The sequence below is a fragment of the Canis lupus genome, chromosome Y (assembly GCF_048164855.1).
Source record: "Canis lupus baileyi chromosome Y, mCanLup2.hap1, whole genome shotgun sequence".
Taxonomy (NCBI): Eukaryota; Metazoa; Chordata; class Mammalia; order Carnivora; family Canidae; genus Canis; species Canis lupus.
The window spans coordinates 3,560,278-3,587,528 of NC_132877.1; the positions used below are offsets into that span (position 1 = coordinate 3,560,278).

At 40.2% G+C, this 27,251-nt stretch overlaps 1 protein-coding gene and 1 long non-coding RNA gene across 12 annotated transcripts in view; one reads left to right on the forward strand and one right to left on the reverse strand.

The window, feature by feature from the left end:
- LOC140629125 (neuroligin-4, X-linked) overlaps window positions 1–27,251 on the reverse strand; it is a 369,817-nt gene that overhangs the window by 198,008 nt on the left and 144,558 nt on the right. The window lies entirely within an intron of this gene.
- On the forward strand, window positions 31–26,595 carry LOC140629129 (uncharacterized). Its single transcript, XR_012026989.1, has 3 exons — window positions 31–109; window positions 24,419–24,533; window positions 26,246–26,595. It is a non-coding gene; the product is annotated as an uncharacterized lncRNA (long non-coding RNA).

Below are 27,251 nucleotides of genomic sequence, written 5' to 3' on the forward strand. Positions count from 1 at the left end.
TGTCATCCAGAACTATTTACCTCATAATGTCTGGTGCAGAGCAAGTGGTCATGAAATATGTGTGGAAACGGACTGAATTGCCTAAATCAGCATGAATCAACACTTTGAAGTAAGTAAAGGCTGCTGGAAAAGTTATCAGATGACAATGACATGTGGTTGATGTCAAGTCAATAGACTTGGCTTGGGTTGGGAGTAAAACCCTGCAGAATCAGTCTCTCTGAGCTTTGTTTGTTTGTTTGTTTAATCTATTGAGCAAAGTGAAAATATGCCTTCATCACCTAGTTCATCAGCTGCTGTACAAAATGAGAGGATATCCGTGAACGCTACATAGAAGGCACTTTCTTTGGTTTTATGAAAAGCAAAGCCAGGATCTTCACTCACTCAAATCTTATCGTCTGGCATGGCTGAGTTAGAAAACACAGTATAATATATCGATGCAGATAAAGTTCAATGGGAGTTCAGTGGGAGGGAAATTTATCTCTACACAGGAGCAGTTGGCAAAGGCACCTTACAGAAGGAGCCACCCGTGATCAGTTTTCAAGGTGGGAATTAGACACTGGACAGGAGACAAGGGAATCCAAGTAGGGAAATACCAGCCATGCCGTACCAGTGGCAGTACTGTTTATGATTCGTTTATTCATCCACAAATATTTATTAAGCAATTAAGTCGTACTAGGCATCAAAAGCACAGTACTGAAGAAAACAAGGCCCCACAATTTTTGAGTTTTATCTGGGGAACAATGGAAGACAGGAGTCACACATTCAGTACAACCAATACCCTCCTATTGAACCTTGTGCATCACCGTCATCGTGGATGCCATCTTTATACTTGACACACATTAGACTGGTTGGATTTCAGAAACAAGGGCACTTGTGGGAGCCTGTGGGTGTAGGAAATTGTGTTTGAAAAGAATAGGAACATCCTACCAAAGACGAAAAAAGAAAGTGAGGATAACTGTACTTTCAGACTGTAAGCAGGGTGTCCCCACGTGCATCCTGTAAAATCCAATATTGTAAAATCCAATATCCAGGAATTGGAGAGATGATACATGGATGAATAAATAGGAAATATAGGTGATATAGATCAATAAACAGGAAATATAGATGATATAGAGAGGCAGAGACACTTGCTCGGGGGTGGTTGCACATGATAGATACATATGCAAATATACACAATCATATATACACACACTATATATATGTACGTTTATGTAATCTTTTATGTGTGTATATAGTCTTGTTCAGTTAGTTAAAGACCTGGAACTCATTCGCTCATTTATATTTTATAAGACTGTGTGCACATATAATTTACTGATTATTTACATAAAAACTCAGTTCACATGTTGAGATTGAGAAGCTCTTCTTTTTAAAGATCTATTTATCTATTTTAGGAAGAGAGAGAGAGCAAGAGGGAGGGGCAGAGTCCCAAGCAGACTCTGCAATTGAGCATGGAGCCTGATGTAGGCCTGGATCCCATGACCCTGAGATCACAATCAAGAGGCAGAGGCCCACCAACCATACCACTCAGTCGTCTTGTAGAAAAGCTACTTATTAGGGAGACAAGCCAAGATAGTTAATCAATTTGATAAATACACTGATCATCAACTAATCACTAGGTAAAAGCATGCAACGATCCGACTTGCTGCATGAAGACGCTGCCCAGGGAAGCTGTGGGATTCCTGTTGTGGGGAATTATTAGGGTTTGAAAAGGCCAGAGTACTTCTGGAAAAGTATATAATGCTCACCTTCAGGGGGTATCCCAAGGCCTCTTTCTTTTGGACACTTCCTGATGCTGCTAAACATATCTTTATAAAACAGACAGTAGATAGTCACTGAGTTGAATTTTAAGGTTCATTTCTTTTGGCGGCACACACGGAATATTTATCAACACAAGGGAAAGAAAACGAAACTACATGGTGACGCTCATGTGGTCGCCACTCTCCACCACATTGGATGATTTGCCCGCTGTCTTTTTCCCCCTGGGGTGCAGCTCCAATTGTTCTTTCTCTCCAGTTCAGGAGAAAATCCAACTGAGGCTAATGGGTAGCCAAGACTCAATGGTTCCAAGAAAGGGTGAGAACAGTACAGTGCAGAAAAAGGTGATTAAATGGGATTCTGGACCACCTGGGATTCAGCAGGCAGCCAAACGTAAGGAGCCAAATGTCATCACGTACGACATCTGCCAAAATTCTCTTACGACGTACAGAGCCCTCCTAGACACCAAGGTATTGATGTAGAATGTCATCAGTACCATCAGCCCGATAGTCTACCATCATGACATGTGGCTTGCTCGGGCCACACTGTGACCGCAGGACACCTGCTAACTGATGCCTCACTACAGCTCAGCACCTGTGCGACGTGATTTCGAAACACAAGCACTTAATGATTCAGGATTTTATTTCACAACGTCGTCTAGGTGTATGATAAAACATTAATACTTTGTAGCTCGGCTCTACGCAGAAATCCGTAATAGCTCTAAAGTGTAGGAACCATGAGGGTGTTTCTACCCAAACCATAATGTCGGTATGTTGTATTCATTCAAGAATTCTCTGCAGATCACCGGCAAAGAATAGTCGCGGAATCTATCTGTGTCAGGTGTGTGTGTCTGGGTACCCTATGACCGCGTGTGAGTGATGTCTTTGTGTGTGAGTGGAACAGGTGTATGAGCGGTGTGGGCGTGCATGCATCTGTGTGCTGGAGAGGTATGTGTGCATATATATACATACGGTCCCACTGTTTTTAAAATCTATTTAGTGTTTTCAGATACAGCATGGAGGCACATTTTAGATTCCACAAATGCTAATGTTTATCCTAAATTTCACCTCCTCCACAAACTCTTGTATAATTGCACATCTATTTTCTACTTAGTAACAACCAGCCTGAAGACTTCCTGGAATTGCAAGTACCTACAAATTTCTAGAAATACAGAAATGAAACCTTGTGTCTTTAGGTGAGAAGAAAGAACATATTGCACAGCTCTTAGGTTTCTGTATAATCTTCCTAAGTGAGGGCTTCAGACTGTATCATATATGGGGAAATATATTATTAACTACCGTCACAGGTGGATAGGATCTATATATGCGTGGATTTCTGTGTTAATCTGGGAGAGGAGGTTATATCTCAGTGTGTTCATCTGTTGCTTGTCTGTTTCCTCCTTCATCTTCTTCCTTTGGGTTGTATCCTGGAGGTCTTTCTCTCTCTATGTCTCTCAGCTGAAGGCTGATGGAGAAACGAACATGCAGAAGACCCTCAGATCTACAAACTTGGGGAACGCTTCTACAGGAAAAAGAGAAGACATAGTCCAAGGGAGAGAGGTGGTGGGCCATGGGGGAAGACCCAGAAGTCAAAGGGAAGACAAATGATGGCCAGCAGACCGAGGGCCAGCTATGCTAGACTATTCATGGCGGCTCCCTGTGTATTACCTGGGAGCTCTTGCTTTTTTTTTTTTTTTTTTAAGATTTTTTATTTATTCATGAGAGACACAGAGAGAGAAAGAGAGAGAGAGAGAGAGGCACAGACATGGGCAGAGGGAGAAGCAGGCTCCATGCAGGGAGCTCGATGCAGGACTCGATCCCGGGACTCCAGGATCACACCCTGGGCCAAAGACAGACGCTTAACCGCTGAGCCACCCAGGCGTCCCTCTGGCTCTTGATGCGAGGTTGACACCTGTGAGCCACCTGCATTGGGTGGAACACGTGTGTGTGTTGGGTGGGGGGGGACAGGATGGAGGCAGGACAAAAGAACCTCACATCCTGACCCACATGGAGTCAACCAGACCTAGCAGGTGGCTCCAACAGGAGTATGGATGGAATCACAACTGTTAGACATCTTTGCAGCATAAACCAGAATAATGCATATATCAGAGTAGTGATTTCATTAACAAAATCAAATGAATTTAGAGCACGTAATCAACAGTATTTTACAACAACCTACAAGCGTATATGCACTTTTTATATGAACGTAACTCACAGCATAGAATCGGTGTGTACATACAAATATGATTTAGGATATGGAATAAAATATTTAAATTGATGTGCTTTAATGAAGGCAAACGATGAGCAAAAAAATGGTGCCTTAAAAGATGTCTTGTGTTAAGACTTTAGATTAGCTTGTTTAAAATAGACTAATGGGTTTTATGTGAGCAAATAGAAGTGGGTTCATTACTTGTCAGGGCTTAGAAAGTGTCATCGAACCTGTTATATTAAATGAATTATTATTTTCCTAATGAATGTTAACTTGGAAATTATCACCTTGCTCTGACTGACACAGAATCCCAGAACCATGCCTTGGAAATCTATCTTCATAATTACTTGGGGAGTTTAAGTTGCAAATTGAACACATAAAACCAAGACTTACCCCTCACCTCATTTCTCTACAAAGAAATGCCATTATTTTGATGGGAGCTGCTTTTTTTTTTTTTTTTTTTTTTTGGCTTATATAATCTTCCATTAACATCACTCAAGTCTGTAAACATAAGGGAGGTCGTTACATTGCTTGGTCACTTTTGAAAATGACTAAATATGACTTATTACTGCAACTACGGTATGAATTCCAGGCCTGGTTGCTATTCTTTGCAATCCACTTGACCACTGACCACCACGACTCTTGATCCACCACTGATGACCTACAGCCCTTGCAGATGAATATACTCTGGGGAAACGAGGGAATTTAGAGTCTTTCGGTTTTTATGGATATTATGCATGCTACACCTCCAGAAGAACCTAGAACATCATCTCATATACATAATCCAATTCATTAATATTTCCACAGCAAAACATCTAAATGTCTACCCCGAAATGGAAAATAAAGACCATCCATTGCCATCTGTCAGGTCAGGTTTTGTGCCAAACGAGTTGTAAAAGCACTGTCACGATTTTGTTGTTGGATGGGGGTATTTTGTCGTTGGATTGGGATATTTGGTGGATAGTGAAGTCTGGATCTGCACTTCTCCCGATTTTACTTTTTCTTTTTTTAAATAGCTTTTTTTTTTAAAAAGATTTTATTTATTTTAGAGACAGAGCAAACACAAGTAGAGGGAGGGTCAGAGGCAGAGGGACAAGCAGACTCCCTGCAGAGCAGGGAACCCAAAGTTGGGCCCAAGCCCAGGATCCTGAGATCATGACATGAGCCAAAGGCAGATGCTTCTCAGACGGAGCCATCCAGGTGCCCCTGCTGATGTTTATTAGCCAGTTTGAAGACAGCACCAAAAACAAGGACCCCAAAACATCCTATTTAGAAGCAAGAGCTTTAGGTTATGTTCATCGAAGTTGGTTACCACTTGGATGCTAGAAATCCATGCCCATTAGATGGGATCCACTATGACGAATCTGAATAGTTAATTAGACCGGACTAGCCTTTTCTAGTGATGCTAAAAATACACACAGTGCTCAGGAGCACTGGCATCCCAGCTTCACCACTTCCAATCCCTGAGTCCCTGAACTGAATCTGGAAGCGTTCTGATCGTTGACGTCATCCGTCCAGTGGAAAAGACACACTTAGTAAATAAAGGACCCCAAACACAGTGGCGATCCATGGAAATGGTCCGAGTGAGTAACCCCAGCCTCACCGGGTTGTAAGCGTGTTGACCCTCATAGGTGGTCCAAGAACGGGAGCTGAGGTTATTGCTGGTCTGTTAGTAACACCATTACTGTCTGTCATGAAATTTTAGCAGCACCTGGACAACTAGATGTGGAATCAGGAGACCTATCCCGTGAGACCGTTTCCTCCTATGAAGAGCTCTGTTCACTGGTCCCGAAAGTCCTCAAAGTCATGAGGTCTGTGACTCACCACTCCTTCGGGAGGTGGTGACAAGAAGCAAGAACAGAATACGCATTTCCTGTCATGTAGAAGTTGGCCGGCTTTTCAGAAGATATTTGAAACCCGTAACCTTCACGAAAACAATTTCATTTCTCTCTCTCTCTCTTTTATACATATTTTTTTTTATTTGAGATTGAGCATGAGCAGGGTGAGGGGCAGAGGGAGAAGGAGAAGCAGACTCCTTGGTGAGCAGGGAATCTGATCTGGGGCTCGATCCCAGGACCCTGAGATCATGACCTGAGCTGAAGTCAGATGCTTCACTGACTGAGCCACCCAGGCAGCCCTACCAATACCAATTTCATTTCTCTTTAAGTCAGGAATTAAAAGAGTTTGAATGGGAGGGGTTTGATCTAAGGCTGGGCTTGTCTAACTATGATTCCTGGTCATCCTAAAAAACAATCCTTCGAAGAAGGCTCTCTCGTTTCTGTCATGGGGTAGAGCAGACATGCAGGAAGCCTCGTGATCTGGATGCTGCCTACAACACAGAGCTGGGCTCCAGTGGCTAGGCTGAGGGTCGAGGGTCCAGAGCCCAGAGCCGCGGTATGGCTGGGATGACTAAACTAAGAACCGCCAATGCCTTCCCAGGAACCAATCGGCATTCAACCTAGAAACAAAACTGAAGAACTCGTGAGAGCCACTGTGGTGCAGATAACCTGAATTTTGAAGGATGGATTTTTTTTAATCCTTTTCTTACTAACACAGAGGCAGTTTCGCTGATACAGACACAAGTAAACCATGAGCTCAAGATGCAAGCCCAAAGCATCTTGAGGACATTGATACACTTGGACCCAATCAGCCACAGCCAGTAGAGCACTGGTTTCAGAGCTCTTGATGGTTGGATACGATACGTCCCAGCCATGTGGCTTATTCTTCCCATCTGGTGGGGAAAAGGGCTGCCCGGGCAACACCCAGCTTGGGCCAGGTGCAACGTGACCTCTCACCTGCTCTGGCACCTCATGGAGATTGGCCTACTGAAACCTCCTGAGCACTCCCCAAGGACCTTGGGGAGCTTATCTGTAGTAAGCTAAGAGGAGGTGCAAATGGATGAGTGACTGCTTCCTCCATCTTGTCCCTGGGAAGGTGGTCCTGGGACACACACCTGAAAGGTTTTCAAGCAGCCCCAATGGGCCAAGCACGAGGTACCCAATCAACCCAATGCTGAGTTACTCCTCAGTCCTCCTGAGCTTCACGCCCATGCCCTACATCCCTACTCTTGGCGTGTTCCCGGCAATAATGAAGTTGCTGCGCCAAATTTTGCATAATGTAATAAGAATGCACAAAGCAATGTATAATAAAACAGTAACACTGAACAAAACTTTTCTTGCATTCTCTGCTTTAAAGAGAATCTAGGTTAAGGGAATATTTTGTGAGTCAACATTTTTAGCTCATATCGTCAGCAAAATAAAGAATCAAAACAGACAGATTTCAAATGTGATGACCTTGTACCACGTCAAACACCTGAGTCTAATGTAAACCACTGGAGCCTTCTCACTGAAGTTTACTTCTTAGTAGAACTTAAGTTTGACTTTTTATGAAACTTGCACGATCCTGGGGGTTGTTTGTTCCTAAAGTGTTTATCACATATGTGTGCAAAATAGAAAAAACATAATGCCTGGTTGGAGAAATCAATTTGCAATACCATCAAAGGAACTGACTGCAGAATTTTGTCTGTGGGTTTTCATTGACTGGCCAATCTCTCCCTTCTCATCTTTCAGGTTTAGGTCAAAATTGTGCTACCTCTGGGAAGCCCTCCAGGCTGTCTCCAAGATCAGGAGAGATGTCACTGCTAGCTGCTCTAATCGTCTCTGTTCCCTTCTAGCAAGAACTCTTATGTATCACATTCAAAACTCTTTCAACCTTTAGAAATCCACTAACAACCAGCCCCATACTATGAGTGTGGGGCCTGTAAAATGACAGCAAGAATTGCATTAAATATGAGAGCAGGGGCACCTGGGTGGCTCCGTTGGTTAAGCATCCAACTCTTGATTTTGACTCAGGTCATGATCTCAAGGTGGTGGGATTGAGCCCCACCCCGGGCTCCACACTCAGTACAGGGTCTTCTTTTTTTGTTTTTTTGTTTTGTTTTTGTTCGTTTGGGTTTTTTTGTTTTGTTTTTTTTTTGTTTGTTTGTTTTTTTAGTACAGGGTATTCTTAAGACTCTCTCTCCTCTCTCACTGCCCCTTCCCCTGCTCACATGTGTGTCCACACACTCTCTCTCTTTCTAAACGTAAAGGAGAAAGAAAAAAGAAAAGAAAAGAAAAGAGAGAGAAGAAAGAAATAGAAGAGAGAAGAAAGAAAAAGAAAGAAAGAAGAAAGAAGAAAGAAAGAAAGAAGAAAGAAAGAAAGAAAGAAAGAAAGAAAGAAAGAAAGAAAGAAAGAAAGAAAGAAAGAAAGAAAGAAAGAAAGAAAGAAAGAAAGAAAGAAAGAAAGAAAGAAAGAAAGAAAGAAAGAAAGAAAGAAAGAAAGAAAGAAAGAAAGAAAGAAAGAAAGAAAGAAAGAAAGAAAGAAAGAAAGAAAGAAAGAAAGAAAGAAAGAAAGAAAGAAAGAAAGAAAGAAAGAAAAAGAAAGAAAGAGACTAACCATGACATGACCTAACTATTATTATTATATTGGCACCTTTTATGCAGTTGACCCTTGAACAACACGAGTTTGAACTGTGCAGGTCCACTTATACATGTATTTTTTTTTTAATAAATAAAATACAACAGTATCTGTTGTATAAATGTATTTTCTCAACCTTTTTTGTCTCTAGCTTAGTTTACTGTAAGAATATGGTATGTAACACATGCAACCCACAAAATATGTGTTACTCTACTATTTATGGTATCGGCAAGTCTTCTGGTCAATGGAAGTCTACTAGTTAAGGTTTTGGGGAGTCAGAGTTATATTTGGATTTTTGACAATGCATGGGCTCAGTGCCCCTAATCTTCATGTAGTAAGAATGGTCAACTGCATTAGTTGATTAATCCTAAGGACCCAAAGAATGTATGAATTGAGTCATGGATTTATTCTTTGTAAATTTCCTGATTTCTAACTTTTTGGCCAATCAGATATAAACCCAGACTTTCAACAGTGGCAAACACGAGACACACATTGATCACGTGCGTTCTGGGTTTATTTTCTAAGCTGTCTGGGTAAAACAAAACAAAACAACAACAAAAACAGGAAGAATAAGCAAACAACAAAAAAAGCAGAATGTGCACACAACATAGCTGAATCTGCTGTACCATCTCTTTCAAAACTATTGCTTTATTTTGTGACTGCAAACTTTTTCCAGATCCATTGGCACCAGGTCTCCTAACTAGAGCAGTGATACCCCAAAGGGAGGGTTTCAAAAATAAGCCAACTAAGTGGGTCCAAATTTCAGCACCCCCGATGGGTAAATGTGTCCTGGAGCTGGGCCAGTCAAGCAGGAAAATAATACTCTCCTGATGCAGAAAAGGAAAACCATGGGGTTTTACTCCCTCAGATGCAGGGCTGGGCATGCACACTTTTTCTCTTTTCTGCCAACCCACATGGAAAGGTAAGGGTGCAGCCCCCAGCAAGACACTAAAACTAAAAGCCTTTAGGAATTAGGGTAATATCTCTATTAGCCAACAGATGTGTCCCGGGGATACATGGCACTTTCAGAAGCTTTGCTTGAAGGTGCAGAGCAAAGCTGGGGAGAAGGGGGTGGAAGGATGTAGTCTGCAGGTTTCTGGATTCCCAGGCACTGCAAGAGATTCCTTAGGGTTCTCCCTGGGATGTTCTAGTCCCTTTGCTATGGTAATCCCGACCCAAGAGACTTCCACCCATACACAGAGAAGCCTCACAAAGAAGGAATCCAGTGACCATCCCATTGCTAGAGAGCTGAGCCATCAGAGTCCTGGGCATCTGTGCATCCCCCACAACAGGCTCAGACCCTATAGGCAGGTACCCCCAGCAGGTTCGTTCTTCCCAATATACTTCTCTAATCATAGCAGTCCTTCATTCCTGGAATATATTTAATTGTAGAATGCTAAAGTAACAAAGGAACTGTGAGGAGCTTCATCTTCAAAGCCTTCGCTCTGCAAAGATAAAAACAGAAGTCCTGACCTTACTAGGAACAGCACACTGGGCAAAGTTTTGGGAGGAAAGATAGAAATGAATTGGACCTCGGAGGTACTCGTAGCATACCCCCAGGAGAAACAGCTTCTGAGTGCCTTTGGGAGCCCTGGTTCCCCAGTCTTTGATGGTCTCCTATTGGGTATACTCTTGACCAAACGGCCTTTGTTCAAGGAAATTAAAGACAATGGCTTGGATCCGAACCTTCACGTCCATTTCTGAGTCTGTGCAGAGGGAGGAACCAAGGTGTGAATCAGAAGGGGCAGGTGCACAGAAAACCAACACCCAGGGGCTGTGGCATTGGAAGTACATACTCTACCTGGCAAAGCAGAGCACATCACAAAAACCACAAGAGCCAGGAGGCCCTTTTTAAAGAGATCACAGTGCACATCCATGGCTATTCTTCATCAACATTATTATAAGATTTATAAGGTATTGCTGATTTTTTAAATGCAATTTCATTTAAGGAAAGTAAAAATATGCAAAACCTTTTATAGATGCATTCATGTCCAGAACACCCCTGACCTAATGTGGACCATTAGGTCTTCTGTTCATCATATGCTAAATATCATGCCCTGGGATGTTTGTTTAGACATCTAACCATAGCTGTGAAAGGAAAAAAATACTGTAAATATTTGTTTCAAAAAGCCAGAGGTACAAGATAGCCTTTAGTTTTTAGGAGAGTGATTTTAATTAACTAAGCAACCTAAGGTCTTATATAAATGACTAGATAATCCATAATCTTAAGTAAATGAATGAATTTTGTGGCAATCAAGATTAATTAGAAAATGCTTATGTCCTAAAATGTAACATACAATTGTTTGGCTGGCCTCTCTCCCAGATAAAATAACAGCATGCTTAATGCTCAAAAATAAAAAATGTTCAGTTCCAGGTTATTTCCTAAAACCTGTTGTAGGTGAATAACATAATATTGGATCAAAACCCAATACATAAAATAAATATCCAATCTATAGTGATAAAAGGAAATAATGAATAAATAAAGAAATTTAGGAAAAGAGGGATCCCTGGGTGGCTCAGCGGTTTAGCGCTTGCCTTCGGTCCAGGGTGTGATCCTGGAGACCTGGGATCAAGTCCCATGTCGGGCTTCCTGCATGGAGCCTGCTTCTCCCTCTGCCTGTGTCTCTGCTCTCTCTCTCTCAGTCTGTGCCTCTCATGAGTAAATAAATAAAATATTAAAAAAAAAAAGAAATGGAGGAAAAAAGACAAATTTCTCATGAGGAATGAGTTCAAATAATTTATATAGATACTCTGCCTTCATGGAGGGAGAGGGCAAATCCCCATTCCTTAAGGGTGGGTTGCACGGTAGTGACTTCCTCCTGAAGAGCACAGATTAGAAAGGGGGCAAAGCCACTTTGTAGTGGAGAATGTGATGAACATGACCTCCCCTAGGTAACCAAGGTCAAAGTCATCAGATATAAGTCACACTGATGACAGCATGACCCTCCCCTCCCCTGCCATGATGTAATGAGAAGGGCACTCCAGTCTGCGGACTAACTCCCCAGAAGCCATAATCCCAACCTAATCATGAGAAAAACATCACGCAAATTCAAACTGAAGGAGCAGTCCTCCTCAAAACTGTGAAGGTCACAAAAAATAAGGAAAGAATAAGATACTGTCAGACTCAAGAGGAGTCTAAGGAGATACAGAGACCAAATGTGACGTGGGATCCTAGAACAGAACACAGTAGATAAAAATTGAGAGAATCTGATAACGTGTGGTCTTTAGTCAATAGTAATGCATAAATATTGGTTCGCTGTATCAAATATGTAATAGTAATATATATGATATTAATAATAGGGGCATTGGGGGTGGGGTATATGGAAACTCTATACTATTTTCCAAAATTTTACATGACTCTAAAAATTTAAAGATTTTATTTAACCATTCATGAGAGACAGAGAGAGAGAGAGAAAGAGGCAGAGACACAGGCAGAGGGAGAAGCAGGCTCCATGCATGGAGCCTGACATGGGATTCGATCCCGGGTCTCCAGGATCAGGCCCTTGGGCTGAAGGTAGTGCTAAACTGCTGAGCCACCTGGGCTGCCCCAAATATTTTATTTTTAAGCAATCTCTATACCCAAAGTGGGGCTTGAACTCACAACCCTGAGATCAACAGTCACATGCTCCACTGACTGAGCCAGCCCGGTGCCCCATATCAATGTATTTATAAAAGAAATTAATTGGTAGTTCAAGGTTTTAAACTTACTAAGAAAAAAAAAACTCTAATAATAATAATAATAATAATAATAAAGATATAAGAATGTACAACTTTGCAATAAATCCCAATCCTTTAACCATAAAAATGGCCTAGCTTTAGAGCATGTAGCATCGTCAAGGTCCTTTGGAATGTCCCGACTCAGACTGAATCGTAGGGACTAAGTCAGGTTGGGATATGCTTCTTTCCCAAAAATATAGGACATGATTAAACAGATGCACTTGACGACTCCATCCATATCTGAGTTATTTTAGATTTCTATAAAATAAGAGCCGCTTCTGTTGAACCAACGGATCCTAAAGTTTTTCTCTATTTTCATATTCCCTGACTTCCTTCTACTGTATTAGATACTCATAGATTTACGGCCTCAGAGACTTTAAATGGTTTCTTTGGCAAGAAGCGTGTAGGAAGGAATAATCTGAGCAGGATATTAGTCACTTTTAATACCTATTGAATATATTTTACTTACAGAATGTACGGAGACAAATTCCAATGCTCAGCTCTTGTTTATACTGAGATAAAAGCCATAACTGTTTCGAGACATTCCCACAGGAGACATTCCCATTACGAGGTATGGTTCCCCCTTAAGCCGCACCCTCACATTTTCCCTGACGGTTAGCAATCAGTACGAACATGTAAAGCTCCACTTTAATGGAAAGCTCTTAACAAGAAGCAGTCTTTGTAAAAGTCTCTTTCCATCAAAGTGGCAAACGCACATGCACACACACACACAGACACACACCCAACTTTCTACAACTTGAATGATTAAAGTTTAATTGTCTCTTCATGATTTACTTCCCCCTTTGTTATTATCGTAATCAGTCAGGTAAACTAAACAGCAAATTATTGCATCTTTTCCTTAATCACTACAATTATTAAAATAAAGGTATTGCACACGGTCGTTCACGGTGACTGCGGTGGACGACTTATCAATTATTCTATCCTTGGGGAAGTTTAATAAACGTTCTTGCCAGCCTCCTGAATTTCTGCTTCTCAGAGAGCATTGCTGTCATCCAACAAACCATGGAATCCTGCTGATAAACTGCTTCTCAGCACTTTATCTTTTTTATTAAATCTAGAAAAACAATCCCTAATGGAAATAAACACCAGTCACCATGTCTCCGATTGTTGCTGCCTATAACTCATTTTTAAAAATCAACCCATTTTTCAAAGTGGCTCTTCATCTCTAAGTGGTTTCTGGAAACAAGAAAAGATATTAGGAATGATGCCTCTGTTATGAAAGAGGTGTGTTCTTTTATGAGCGAGGGGCAGAGAGGATCGATTAATAATTCAGCATCAACTCTTCCAGGACATCGTGATTACTAGGAGGGGAAGAAGGGTTGGTTGCAAAACAGATAAATTTTACATAATCACAGCCGTACAGGCAAAAACAGTCATGCTGTATCTTGAAAATATAGAGGATCTCGTGCATCCTTCTGATAAAAAACCTGAAAAGGAAATTCATGTACAATATATGTATTTTTCTGACTGAGATTATGGAATACCTGTGCTATTATACATGAAGCTGGACAAAAATATGACTCTGCCTCAGGGGCTTCAAGTCCCCCCGGGGAGAGAGGCGAGTCCACCCCAAACCCAGCATTCCACTGATTCAGGAGAAATTGGAACAGTGGAAACTGGGAAGAAACACTCCAGAAACAGGGATGTGCAGTGACAAAACAAACCAGATGAACAGATGGTCCCTACAGTAAGAGAAATCTTTTTGGAAGTAGGGAGGTGAAGAGGCCAAGGTGAGTATTTTGGAATTCTCCAGAATGCCTGCAAGCGACACTCAAACTTGCCTTTGGAACAGGCATCCTCAAGACACACCACCTGTTTCAAATGTCCGGTGACTTCTTGTGGGCTGTTGGGATGGGGGAGAGGGTCTTCAAAGAGGATGGTCCCACCCTCCCCACAGCTTTACCATGCACATCTCCGCTCTTTGCACAAGGAGCAAGGTGTGAAAAGGACGAAATGCATGGGGTTTCGTGAGGGTAATTTTTACTAAAGAAACAAAGAAGGTAATGAACACTCTAAAAGAGCAGACATTGGATTCACACATGGTTCTCAGTCAACAAATATTTACTGAGCCTTACGAAAAAGGGCCATGAAGTTGGTCAGTTCCTGGGGAAATGAGCATTACCATTAGGATATTTCACTCCTGTGTGTGAGTGTTTAATTATTAATACAGTGTCCTCATGACACATGTATTCCTCGATGCCACGTGGCAGATATCTTTTGGTTTTGGGTTCCCATAAGAAAGCTACGGACTTTTCTTTGTCATCTTGTGAGGGCATTTCTTCGAAACGCGTTTGCCCCGACATTCCAATGACGCAGCCAGAACCCAAAGTGACCCAATAAAAATGTATGTCTTAGATTGTCACTCCTCTGCTCAAAACTCAGTTGTGGCTTCTCATCCCCATCTTTGAGAAGCTGAAGTCCCTTCAATGGCCTACCCATCTTGTAGGGTCCGACACCTAGGCCCTCTCCATTCTCATCTCCACTCTGCTTCTTTCTGCAGTCCAGCCACACTGGTTACTTTGATATCACCTGAACACATCGAAGTCTATACCACCTCAGGGTCTTTGCACAGCTGTTTCCGACTTCTAGAAAACTCTTCCCTTCAGACCTGGCCTTCAATGTCCTCTGCCCCTAACAATTGCACCAACTCATTCCTATTATTCCCTGTCTACTTTAATCTGCATTATTTTCCTCCACAGCATGGATCGCTGCTCCAAACACTACATATTAATTTCTTTATTCACTTCAAGTCCATAAGGAAAGGGATGGTACCTACTGGGGTCTATTTATTACCTGGAAAAGTACCTGTCCATAGGACATTCTCAAATATGTGTGAACGAATGACTGCATGCCTATCACTAAAAACAAAGCAACTCACAGATATAAGATTTTAGGACGATAAGAATCTTTATCATATTTGGTATCTACTTGGATAACTATACATATACTTTGTTTTGTTGATGAAAATGTCAACAGAAATGTTTTCTAAGTACTCCGTGAGATAATCCAGCAGATATGAAAAGTGTTGAGCCAATACTTGGCATTGGATTATTGATTTTAAAAAATGCTAAAACAACCTCAAGATCAAAAGCATAAATTCAGAGCTTTCAGGGAAAATGTAAGAGTCAGGTAAGAATATAGGAGAAAAAAAGCATTCAGCCCGAGTGTTGGGGCCACATTAGGGAGTGGTGGGGAGGGTGGCGACATAGCAGAGTGAACGGCATGTCTAAAAGGAAGAGCCACTCCTCATCCCTAGTCCACTACCGGCCCAGTCTTGCCCAATCTTACATATTTGTAAGCAATGTTGTAAATGTGGAATCTCTGTAAAAATTTCCAGCTTCTAAATATAACCAGAAATTTTAATTTTTTCGACATTTTCAGGGACTGGCAAATCATGAAGATATGACTTCTCCACTATACTAGTTGAGTGTCGTCATATTTATATTGCCATTGGCAGGCCCATCATATTTATTATGATGATATTAACACTCCAAAAATAGCCCCCCAGTGGAGATTAGAGCAATTGATTAACCCCCGGGGGAAAAAATATGCATCATATCTTACCACTGATTTGGAAAGTAGCCACATGATCTTTGCTACATAGAATAGAGGCAAGAATCAAGAGGTAGAGTAAGTAACAAGCATCTCTGAGCAGGACATATTAAGGCCAGTCCCCAAGATGATGGACATCTTGAATGCAAACATTGTTTGTGTTATCACCTTATGCCCACACCTAGATCATGTCTGGCACTTATTTGGAGCAAAAACAAAACAAAAACAAAAACAAAAACAAAAACAAAATGGGAGGAAGTCACTGAATGAAAGAAAGAACAGTCAGTACTGGGAGTGGATGAGTTCCCTGATAGCTCACTCTAATCAGTTTAAGGGTCATTACGGATAGCAACATTAGTTAGTGTTCACATTAACTAAGATTTCTCATGAGTGGGGCTCTATGCTTAGAATTTACATCAATTATCTCACAAATCTTTGCAACAGCCCCTGTGAGGTAGGTGCTATTATTAGGCCCTCTTTACCCATCAGAGGCAACTGAGATTTTGACAAGGTAAGTACCCAGTCGAATGCCAGAACTTGAAACGGCCAGAGACCATATTCAAACTTTAGGTCCCTGGGCACATTGTCCCAGCAGAGAGGACCATACGCGTTTCTCTGTTATGTTTCAAGCAGGACTCTAGCGAGCTTCTCCATCATATTTTAGAGCACAGATCAGATCACATGATGAAGAGCAAACAGGGGTAGGTATTTAATGCACGTTGGCCAGCAAAGGGGAAGAGAGAAAAATTATCCAAAGCAAAAATGAGTATGAAAAAAAAATACGTTAGTTTGTTTCAATTTAAGACAAGCCCAAGAAAGTGTTGAGAACATAGCAGGCCTTGAAGACATCTCCTACAGTAAATAATGTCTGCGGTAAACAGTGTTAGTCAACGATTCAAGGTCCCACATCCTTCGGTACATCTGTGTTCAAGAAGCCTGGGTGTGTTTCTTAATGATTTAAAAGGAGCTCTATGCAAAATGTTTTCATTACAGGGAAAATCCTGCTTGAGGGTGAAGACCTCTACAGAAATCTAACTGAAATAAAAAGGCTATCATCTCAAGGGTTTCAGGTGGGAGAGATGTTACTGTCTATCAAAGCCTAAGTGGGAACATACAATAATCTGAAATATTCAAACATTTTTTTTTGTTGTTGTGATTTCCACAGGACCGCAATCCAGTGTGTTATTTAGTCTTGATAAAAAGAGCTTCCCAAGTTCAATTCGGGCCTTGGAGATTGTCCTCATGTTGTTAAATGAAGGAGATGTGGGAACCTAGGCGAAGCCAGCTACAGAAATACAGCGCGGCGGAACACAGACACGTCGGGTTCTAATGCAATGAAAACCGTTGGCAATTGAAGAGCCCCAGACGGTTGTAGGTTTGTTGGCCCACACGTTAACAATAACAGATGGAGATGCAGCAAGATGTTGTGAGAGAATATTCTTGGAGCCAGAAAGTAACTCTTCTAGAGTTCTTTCTCTTTTTTTATGACATCTGGAAACTGCTTCCTTTTATTTACAGAAATCATGATCCTCCAAAACCACTGTAGTCGCAGCATTTTCCACTTCATTTTCTGAACAAGCCACCTAAATTTCTTTCTCTATTTCTTTGACCAAAGTATTTACCTTTTTCCGAAATCACTACAAAAATGGAGAGATGCCGGGAGAGGTAAATAGCAGAGCTGGGCTCGTTTGTGGGAAGAAGTAGGGGGAAGGATCCTGACAACCCAGGAGCCTCTAACAGGTGAGAAAGAGCTTCCCAGCCCTGTATGCTTCATCCCCGCCTCGCTGTGAGGGTGGATTGCTGGCTTTTCCTACCTTCGTGATACCGAATCAAGAAATTCAGGGAGCAGACTCAGCAGAGCCAAAGGTCCTGAGGTTTCCGGTTACCCACTCGAGTGGGGATGTGATAGCAATGAAACTATCCAGAAGGCCAAAACACATTTGCCTCCCATCCTCATGCCCCACAGGCATTAGGCTGAGTATTCACAACTGAACTTTGCAGAGTCTCAGATAAGAGCCTGCCTGAGGATGGGAGGGATGGAAAGGGAGGAAAGAATACAAAGTTCCTGGTTCAAGAACTCAGACTGGAATTGCAGAGTCATCTCTGAAAGGACCCCATTCTTCCTCCAAACTACCCGGAGGTATTAGATGGAGAGCAAGGCTTTTGCTTAGCCTTTGTTTTTTTTTTTTTGTTTTTTTGTTTTTTTTTGTTTGTTTGTTTGTTTTTTTGCTTTTTTTGTTGTTTTTTTTTGTTTTTTTTTGCTTAGCCTTTGAACATGAGTTACCTACCACCCTTTCCACTGATGATTAACTCATAACAAATACTTAGAAGGCAGCAGAAGAGGAGAAGCACTAAAAACAAATAGAATAATCTATTTATTAGAAGGACGAGAAAAAAAAAAATAGAAGGACCAATGATCCACACCAACAAACATCAGGGATTCAGTAGAAGTGTATCAAATATCCCACACTGGGAGAAAATAAGCACCAAGAACAACTATGAAGGGAGGTCGAGAGATACACGGGGGGAGGAAAAATAAAATTGCTGCAGGTAAGAGCCCCAAGAATGAGCTGAAAAGGAAGAATGCAGCCAAGGAATGCACAGGTGCACCCAAAGAGAGGCATCTTCCCAAAAGTAGAGCGACACAGGGAGGAAAAATCCCCTACGTGCTAAAAGGAAGAAGACATAAATCTGAATGTCATCCTTCATCTGACAGGAACACTCATTTAAATCAGCAACAAGGATTAATGGCTAGAAATAATGGTGAGAAGTACCAAGCAGCAAAGCCCATGCAAGACTTACGACAGAAAAGGACTCACAAATTAAACAAGCCTATTTCTAAAAACAAACAAAAATAACCTCTGGTCCAATAAGCATGATTTGTTTTAAAGATTTTATTTATTTTTTCATGAGAGACACACAGAGAGAGAGACAGGGAGGATAGCAGGCTCCATGCAGGGAGCCCGACGTGGGACTCGATGCCGGGTCTCCATGATCACGCCCTGGGCTGAAGGCGGCGCTAACCCGCTGAGCCACCCAGGCTGCCCAAGCATGATTTTTAAGGACATTAAATACATACAGAATGTCTTCCAGGGAGAAAAAAAAAGCAGAGAATGTTCAAAGAAAGGAAGGACAATGTGGCTGATACAGGCTTTTTTGCACCAAAACGGGATGGAAAAAGCAACACAGGATACAAATGGCATGTTACTCTCAACAAGGTGAAGGGAGAGGAAGAAGCCTAGAGTTTTATAACCTAGAAAAGTTATCTCTTGAATGAAAAAGAAAATCTTGGGACACCTGGGTGGCTCAATGGTTGAGCATCTGCCTTGGGCTAAGGGCGTGATCCCAGGGTCCTGAGATTGAGTCCCACATGTGGCTCCCCACAAGGAGCCTGCTTCTCCCTCTGCCTGTGTCTTTGCTTCTCTCTGTCTCTCATGAATAAATTAATAGAAATTCTTAAAAAAAAAAAAAACTTACAGAATGTGCCACATTAAACCCTCTCAGAGAAAATCTTGAAAAATTTATTTCTGCAAAGAGAGAACCAAATCTGCAACAAAGCAAGAGAGTCCAGCTAAGCAGAAAGCATTAATAATCTCAGAAGGCAGTAATCTAAAAAGAAATCCTCACTATATTGGACACCAGAAAGTAATATTACACTGTATTTTAACTAACTGGAATTTAAATAAAGAATTTTTACAAGGTAAAAAAAAAAAAAGACATCCAGAAATAATCTCGAGCCAAATTTCCCTTAGAATCAGGCATGGTGGTAGTTGGGAGATAAGAGTGGGCTTCTTCTACATTTTGTTTTGAAGAAAACAGCAGATACTCAAAACGTTGACAGGCAATAAGAATAGATATGGGTCTTATACGAAAATATAATTGTAGGATATCACTTTTTTTTAAAGATTTTACCTATTTATTCATGAGAGACACAGAGAGAGAGGCAGAGACACAGGCACAGGGAGAAGCAGTCTCCATGCAGGGAGCCGGATGTGGAACTCGATCCCAGGTCTCTAGGATCACGCCCTGGGCTAAAGGCGGCGCTAAACCACTGAGCCACCCGGGCTGCCCAGGATATCACTTTCAAACAAGTAAAGGAACACTTGATGAATCGTACATATAAGAAGAAAAACCACAGCACAGAAGACAGACTAAAATAACCACAACATTAGCAATAGAAACTTAAAAGCCATGCAACAGAAGCTAGGAAAACCAAAGAAAACAAATGAAAACCAAGCATGATAAACAGAAAACCCAAAATAGAATGATGAGAATTATAAGCTGTTTAATAACAGCAGTTTGAAATTTAGAAGCGAGATACACTGATAAAATAGGATTACAAATAGCTTTATCAATATACAGATAAACTTAACATGGATATATTTCAACACAAGAGGCCTCCTCAACTTGAAAATGAAGAAATCAAAAAAGACAAAACATAAGCTCAATATGATTGAAAAATATCCGGGGTGCAAATTTACTATTGGACAAAAATATCATAAAAGTCACAATTGGCCATTAAATATTGGAAGAGGAACGGAAGTTAAGAAGATATCACCAAGACGTTTTTGAAAGTACCCAATAAAACCTCGAAGCATGTAAAAGGTAAATACTATGAGTAAAATAAAGGAATGTTAAGAATAAAAATAAAATAAAATATTTTATTAAAAATATGTGGTGAGAGATTAAAATGAGACCTTCTTGAAATTGATTGAGGTAGGAGATGAAAGACTAATGGAAGATATAGAATGTTTGAGTAACCCTGTTGAGCGTTATCTGATACACTCACATGGGAATGTATGTCCTAAAATGTGCACACGTGCACACGCATCCATCTGTAATCACATGTCCGCAGGTATATGTGTATGTGCTTGTGTGTGTAGCTTTCGAGCACACGTAGAATATTTCCAAAAGGTGCCATTCATAGATGGTGCTCTAAAGAAGCCATACCAGGCAGCAACATATTCTTTGAACCTAATCAAATCAAATAAAAATTGATAAAAACACCCCATAAAAGTGTTAGAACACTAAATATGTGTATGTGTGTACCTTGAAGTCAAAGTAAAAATACAAAATACATGGAGTCCAAAGATAATTTAGGTGTCACATGTGAAAATACGTCTGACAGGTCTAAAGAAGTGCTTACAGGCATAATTAAAACTTCAGATACATTTACAAGATAATAAGAAAGATTGCAAATAAATGAGCCATGGAGGCAAATCAAAGCTGGAGTAATAGAAACAGAATAAATCCAACTCAATCAAAAAAATATGTATATAATAAAGAGTCGAAATCTGTGAAAAGGGAACGAAAAAATAGTCAAGCAAGCTAATTATCAAAATGAAAGCTAGTTTACTAAAAGCTTATTAATAAAAACAAACTTCTGACAACATTGACCAAGCAAAATCGAGAAACAACGAACACTAATGTTGAAAAGTGAAGGAGATCACTTTAAATAATTCCAAACAGAATAAAAATATTAAAACTATTTTAATGATATAAGCACTGATGTTAACAAATACATTTAAATGAATAAATATTTGAGAAAAGGTGAAGAAACTAGAACCCAGATTTAAATAAATTAAAGACCATTAAAACTCAGTAACAAAAAAAAAAATAAAAAAATAAAAAATAAATAAAACTCAGTAATAATAATAAATTCCCCCACATAAAAACAACTCAACAGCCAAGATTATTTTCAAGCAATTTCTCGTGATTCAGTTGTTACTGAAATTTTGTTCAGAAAATATAAAATGAAAATAAGCAGCAAAATATCTTTGTAAGAAAAAAAAATATCTTTGTAAGGTTAATTTAACTATAAGGACTGTACAAGATCAGAAGATCAAATCAGGAAACCCAGTCAAACTTAAATAAAAATTATAAATCAATTTCACTTATGAATGAAGATGCAGACATCCTAAGTGAATTAATACAGCAAATAGAATAGAGTACTGATAGGTTTTTGAAAGTTCACTGTATGATCAAGACGGGGCGGTTTCCAAACACCCTAACAGAAAAAAATCTATGTTATTAAACCAAGTAAATAAAAAAAAAAGTAAGAAAAAAATCCTGTGACCAACCATAAAGATGTTAGAAATAATTATGACAACACTCAATGCTTATTTATGATTTTAAAAAAAAAGTTTAAGTTAGTAGAAAACTAGACTTTGAAGGTAATTTCTTTTACCTGATAGTGGCCATTTCCCAAAACATCTAGCGCCAATATAACATTTATTTAATAAGTTTTGGGCTCTGTTCCTATAAAATCATGAACAGGGATGTCAGTTTGCCCCAACGCAGTTCAATACAGCACTGGATGTCCTGAATCAATGCAATGACAACTGGAGTAAAGGCAATAAAGGGTATTAATATTCAAAGGGGACGAGAGAATATGGTCATTATTTGCAGAGAGTATGATCACTTTTATGGAATCCATGTAATTTGATAGATAAAGTACTAGACATAACAGATAATCCAAAAAAAGATGTCTGAATATCTAATCAAGACCTTCTTTTATAGCAGAAGTAGGAAACGACATAAAAAAATAATTAGCAAGAAGAACGAGGAGAAGAGGAAGAAGGAGAAGAAATTAACTCATTAGCTGAACAAAGCTAAAATTAGGTCTCAATAAGTGGTCAAACTATGCCAGATCATGGGTAAGACAACATGAGTTTGGAATGATATCTCTTCTTCCTAAAGTCACTTTTTTTTAATGGATTTTATTTATCTATTCATGAGAGACCCAGAGAGAGAGGCAGAGACACAGGCAGAGGGAGAAGCAGGCTCCATGCAGGGAGCCCGACATGGGACTCGATCCCGGGTCTCTAGGATCACGCCCTGGACCGAAGACGGCGCTAAACCGCTGAGCCACCCGGGCTGCCCTAAAGTCACCTTTCAATTCAATACACGTCCCAACAAAGATAGCAGAATTTTGCAGAATTTGGCACGTTGATTCTAAATTGTGCATTAAAGAATAGACACCCCCCCCCCCACATACAGACACAAAGAGAACGCTGAAGAAGAGACGCATAGGGGCATTTCGTTCTACCAGGCAAGTCACACTTTGCCTCCTGCAGGAGCGGCCTGGTGAATGAACAGGAGCAAATATACACCGCGTAGATTGCCCGCTGCATATGTGGTGGAGGTCAGAAGTTCGTCCTGGGTTATATTTTGGAAGACCCCTTCGAGACGTACTGTCTCTCTCTAAGACCCACAGTGGTCTCTGCCCTGAACCCGTAGGGACTCGCTCTTGCCTCTGGCTTCCCCTGGGGGAAACCAAGGGACATCATGGTAGACAATCTGGAGGCTGACTCAGTTCTCTCTGGAACAGCTCTGTACCTACAGCCTCCAGCTACCTCCCCAGCAGGGACGATCAGAACAACCCAAATGGGCATCTGTAAGTCCGCCTAAGGGCTCCCTCCTATGACCACTCCAGGGTTATGCATTACCCCATATCCTGCCCCATCTATGAATATCTTCCTTTTTGTGTGTCCTCTGTCCCTATCAGGACCTCGCCTGACACCAAACCAGTGGAAAAGGAGACAATGTTTACATTACGTGGGTTGTCTATTTGGAGAAACACTGCATCCCTGTCTCACACCATATATGACGAATTTACTCTGCGTGGATTAACAATGTATGCATGAACTCTAACACTCGTACAAAAATCTCTAGGAGAACATTTTTTGTGATACAAGGGTAGAGGTCAGGATTTCTTGAATGGGTCCTACTTAGAAAAAGACATAAGGAAGGAAAGAAAAAACTGTTGGGGGATCTCTGCTAAATCAAAACTATTGATTTTTGTTTCAACCAAGTGGATAGGACACAGGCGAGAGCAGAGATTTGCGACGCGTACACCAACACTGGTTGACTACTGAAAGCAGAGGATGCTCACAGCCGCAGATGCAGGGTTAAAACAGAACCAGGATGTGGGGCCCTCAGGGCTGGTGTAGCCCAGAGGACTCAGAGCTGCCTGGAAGTTTCCTCCTGTCCCCCACAGCATTTCTGTTCACACCACCGTAAATATTCCCAACACACGACATGCCAACCTGTCATCGTCTTCCATTCTTGTCGTTATATGAAATAAAACCGACAAACCTGGGAGGAATTATACAGGGGAACACAAACGAGAAAGGGTGCAAGGCCCAAACAGAAAAAAAATGTGATTAAGTTGTTTTTAATATACTACTACACACTGTGAGTATCTCCCCATATCACTAAATATCCTATAATGCAATTTTAATGGCTGGTATTCCATGCTTCTATTGTATCTCTAATTATGCAACAATTTCTAGACTGTCAAAAATTGCTGCAGCCTTCCCCCCCCCCTTTTTTTTTTATTGGCTATCGTGAGCACTCGACAATGAAAATCCCTGTACGCTCATCCTTCTACACATGTGCAATTACTTCTTGAGGATAAAACTCCTCGAAGTGCAATGTATTTCAGGTATTTTGCTACCTATTTATGCGTTGTCTTCCAAAAAAAAAAAAAAAATAGGACTATTTGCAAACACTCCGGCATTGGATGAGTGGGCATATCCCACAGCTAAAATCCACAGCTAATGGGGTTTTTAATAATTGTGGTGTCATGAGATGTTAGAGGGAATGATTCTGCAGAGTACAACAGCCACAGAGAAAACGGAAGGACTCCTTCCAAAGAGAAAAAGAAACCGCTGGCCTCATATTTATTCCAGTGGTTTCCATTTAACAGGTACCTGTGGTCAGCTCTACTTCTCACATCCCAGGCATTAGCAGCTTGGAAGACTCACGGGGACCAACGCAACGTTTGCCGGTCCGTAGAATACTACTTCCAATGGATTTAAGAGGTGAGCATGCCATCTATTGAAACAGGAAAGGATGGAGGCCAATGCAAGGGACAGATGACAGTCCACCCCACACACAGGAGTCACCGCCAGAGGCCTGGGGGCCGAGAAGGCATTTTGGAAACAAGCTTGGTTAAGCCCATTGGCTGATGCTTGATTTTTGCCTGCACACGTTCACTGGCTAGATCGGCAACGAGGAGCCCCGAACTAAGGCCTTTGCTTTATCCCTATTATTTGCAACATGTGCCTCTTTCTTTTATTTCTTTTATTTTTTTTATTTATTTTATTTATTTTTTGCCTCTTTCTTTTAAAAGGCAATAAATAGCAGGTGTTAGAGTCTCACATCCGTGACGCAAAGGAAGCTCTGCTGACTTCCCGGGGCCTCAAACAGGTGGTACGTGAGCAAGTGTCAAGTCTATGATGAGCACCTGTTGGCAAATACGTGTTAATCTTCCAAAATCCAATGAAAGAGTCTTTCAAAGAAAAAGAACACACAGAGCAGATACAAAGCAAAATCACGTACGAACACACAAGCAGGGTTTTTTGTACTGAAATGTTACCCCAAAAACCCTATTTGCTAAGGAATCCATGGTTTTCAATTCTATGCCAATGGTGAAGGAAGTTGCTGAATCTTTAAAATACTCCCCATGCCCCATTTCTTTCTAAAAATGTCGATCTTAACTGGATTTTCCCTCAGTTCCTCCTATAATAGCATTATGTGTTTTACCATATTGAAATTCCACATGAAACCTGAAATGGAAAGAAGTCCCCAATGCGAATATTATATTTTCTTGCTGCTGTTTAAAAAAAAAAAAAAAAAAAGGTATCCCATAAGACCGAGAGATTGCCTAAAGCAAACACGCTTTTGACACCACGCGTTCTTTTCATTTTTAAGATTTTTCTGTTTTCACTTTTTCCCATTAAACTCTGCTGCTGGTAGCATTAATTCTGTTGCATGCGCCCCTAATAAATCACTGCAGCTCTGTTTTCCTGCTCCTCTGTAAATCTGGCAACAATGATGTTAATTGTGCATGAAAAATATATTAAAACTGTAAATCATTTCTATTTTCGAGGAGGATTGGGAGAAACAAATCTAAAGTAACAAATCAAACGCTCTTTCTTTTGTCCGGATTTGGCCAGAGGCCATTATATTAAAAGCATAAAATTACAGCCCGTTTTCATCAATTAGGTCTTATTCTTCAGTTCTTGAATCTAATCAAGAACATTAAAATGTATCACAAATCCCATGTTAATGACCAATGATTAATTTCATTAATCGTGTTAGAAGTTTCACTTTTGGTAGCGCATTCTACAGAGGACTCCTGTATGGAGACCTTTTTGTACCCATTATATATAATATATATATTAATTGTTTAATTATATATTATATATAAATGTATATATAAACATGTAAAAAATATATATTAATCATATTATATATTATATTAATTAAAGTATATTATGAATATATTATATATAAATATATTTATACATTTTATATATTATATATAAATATAAATAATATATATAAAATATATATTAATTATATATTATATTAAATTATATTATAAATATATTATATATAAATATATATTATATAAATATAAATAATATATAAAATATATATTAATTATATTATATATTATATTAATTAAATTATATTATAAATATATTATATATAAATATAAATAATATATTATATTATTATCTTATAGATGTACTGACAGCGTAGACGAAGACGCTCATAAGGAACTGTCTCTCCTTTCCTAATGGCAATCGCTAAATTCTGCTTTCTATTCCATGCAATACTCAATAGAATACTTTTTCTATGAAGGATGAAAGATTGTACCTGTGGGTACTCCCTCGTGGTCTTGCTAGACTGCTCAACACTGATAAAAATTTTTTACCACCTTACCTAGGAAGCAGAACCAATCACTCCGTGTATTTACCAACAGGCTTTTTTATACAAAAAACAAAAATAAAAAGTCACTGAGACAAAAGTCTTCTATTTTCCCTATAAGTGCTGCTTTATCCAAAAAGATGGCTCATTTCCTGCTAAACTAGCTAGCTGGGCAAACTCATCATCTGATAAACTAATCCATTGGTCAACGTTTTTGATCATCTAATCCATGCCCAGATCTTTGATGGCTTTTAGAAATGAGATGCCGTAACCTAAGCAAATAAGTCTTTAGTGGTCAGAAATTGCGGCATCGGGCCAAGTTAATGTAGGGGCAAATCACCTCTCTGCAGAATAAATCAAATTACACTATCTAGATGCTGGCTGAGGCCAAGCTGGGCAAGTTAATGAATAACTGGCAGTCTGAGTAATTAATCTCCAAATGCAAATCAGAGCCTGTCATTTTACTTCTTAAAAATATTCCTTCATGGGACTCCAGCTGTCAACAAGATAATTCCCAAACTGGATAAATGAGGTAATACATGCAAATTGCCTACTGTAGTGCCTGGCACTTTAGCAAGTGGTCAAGAAATGTTGGACTCTCTCCCCTTCCCGTCCCGTTGGAGAGCGATTGCAATTTGGTTCCAATCTGCTTCTGCGGGAACTGATCATCCCAGGGGTGACAGAACAAGATATCAGAAACACTTTGCTGTCACTAAAATTTGGGGGAAAGTACATATTGATCGGTGAGGAACGCTGACTTGTTAAAAAAATATTAGGCCTAAATATATACCCTGCACATCTCATTTTCTGTCGTTGCTGTG